The sequence below is a fragment of the Berghia stephanieae genome, chromosome 6 (genome assembly GCF_034508935.2).
Source record: "Berghia stephanieae isolate SIO BIC M18660-M18661 chromosome 6, UCSD_Bste_1.3, whole genome shotgun sequence".
Classification (NCBI taxonomy): Eukaryota; Metazoa; Mollusca; class Gastropoda; order Nudibranchia; family Aeolidiidae; genus Berghia; species Berghia stephanieae.
In genome coordinates, this window is record NC_088365.1 from 62332077 (window position 1) to 62334576 (window position 2500).

The following is a 2500-nucleotide window of genomic DNA, read 5'->3' on the forward strand; positions in this document are numbered from 1 at the left end:
CCCATTCAAGTAGTGTTTGGAGACCTCTCTGTCCTTTCTCTACCATTATTTATGACTGTCCGTCAGGGTCACAAGTCGGATGTCTTGAACTGTGTGTCTTGCAATTCAATAATTTCCACAGTTTCAGGACCATTGCAATAAATTCTGCGGTGTTTTTCCATGATTCTGTACTTGATTCCGAGGTCTTCAATGCTGCAACAGTACTGTCACAAAAAATATTTAACACTAGAGACACCTTTTGCTTGTCCATACTTGATGGGTAAACAGTTGCTTTCGTTAATTTGGATAATCTTGCATCTTTGTCTACTTCAATTTTAAACAAATCTCTCAAATCAGACCACTTTGCATACTTTCGTCCTGGGCGTTGAGCACCATCGGTTGAAACTTGAGGGTTTGAGTCCTTTCAGTTATCCAGTTGTTTCTGATGTTTTTTATTATATGGACAGGGTCGAAAGAAGATACAATGGCTTATCTGAGGATGGTGACTGAACAAGATATGGAGATTACATCGACCAACCGGGGAACATTTTGAAGAAAGACTGGTTAACTCTGTTGTTATCATTAATGATTGCCAAGACAGTTGCTCCGCAGTCTTCCAAAAGAGAGATAAGGCCTTGAACACATTTGAACTGGAATTCAGATGTAAGGGCGTGACAAGGAACAAGTTTGGCCAGAAATTTCTTGGATGAAAACATACATTTAACCATAATACATAGTAGTGTAGTAGCTAAAATCCGAGGGTTATCTTCAGAATATCCAAACAGTACTCCTCCTGAGTATGTTATTGACGATTTAATATATACTTCATCAACAATCAAAATGCAGTTTCGACTCCGCTGTTCCTGAGCTTCAAAAAAACTTTTATACAATACAGTGTCGCTCATATTCTTGGATGCTCTTGTTATCCTTTTTAGCGTTGTAAGGGATGGTAACTGCATATGATTTCGGAGTTCTTAGTAAAGAGCGCGGGATCTGGAATACCAACTAAAAGCTTGGCATAAATCATTATGGTCATACAAACGGGTGTTTTTTGGAGAATTAATAAGTTTTATTTGTCTCAAAATGAAATCAGTCTTGCTATCCTCATTTTGGTTTACAGGGACAAACCGCATAACTTCTGCAAGTTGACTCCATGACGAAAGTTTTCCATTATCTCCATATGGAACAGCAAGGACTTGAAGTTTACGATAAGCCACAAATTCAACATTAGAAATAGCATTACGATCATCTTCATGAATATTAAAAATCAGCATATAATCAAATATTGGTCCATCTCGTGCAGGACTAAGAACAACATATTCGGTCCTAGTGTCATTAAATACAACATTCCCTTTTGTAGACAAAATTTCATTGAATTTAATATGGAATTCATCAATTTCAAGAGAGACAAAGCGGTCAGATTGAAAAAAATCATGTGTTTGGTCAATGTCGGGATTGCGGGCTGAATTTAGAGCTTTATAAGTTGGACATGGAATATCAGATGTAGCAGGTATTGACGACTTGGGGATCTCTGATGAGAAAATTGATGGAGGTACAGATGGACAAAGATATCTTCCACGAAACTTTTTGGGTGCATCAGCAGGCCAATGCTTTGCACAGACTCCAATGTGTTCAGTGACTTTTTCAATAGTTAGGTTGGCATTAGGCAGTGCAGCAATCCATTTTCGACATTCGTCCTTATCAGTTGGAAACCCGTGCACTCTCACTACTTCAGCTTCATTCCTATTCTCGAGGTTTCTATTTCTAGCTCTTTTGGATGGATTATAATTGGTACGACAACCAAATACTGAACACTTACGAGGCATGGTAACAAAATTTCATGTCGCATAAGTTCGGAGAATTAGCTTATCTCTTTTGAGTCAATGTCACTTCATTGCAACTTCTCTACATTAAAAAAAAACAACAAACTTTTCGACCCACAAGAAGAACTCGAAAAGACGAGTACCTTCATCTTCGAAACGAGACTCCAGATATAAAGGCATTGGGAAGAAGAAGACTTCATCTACTTCACAATCACAGTTAAAGTTAGTCAAATAATATAATAGTCACAGTTTCAATTCATCATATATGATAATATCGGGATAAGGATGGTAACAATAGCACTGAAAATGAATAGAGACAAAAATATTTTTAAACACTCTAAATGCCAATGCCACCAAATCAAATGCGATTGAAATGTTAAGAGAATATTGTTAGACAATGTTTTCTTTTAAATAGGCTTTTAATTTTACTATTTGCATTGTTGAATGAGTTGGTGAACTCAGTGAAGTGAAATCAAAATGGCTATCCTGGATCGCTTTACTTGAGCTCTGTTAATCTGTCTGTCTTTTTATTTCGTATGAGAGAATTATGTTTAGATATACTTTATTTCAAAATTACTTTTATAACATAGAGGAGTCAAATAAGTTAAGAATAAAGATAAATAGACTATTAATGACAATTTTATTTTGATGTGTATAAGCACAAGATCATCCGGTTTTGTTTTGACTCAAGGCAACAG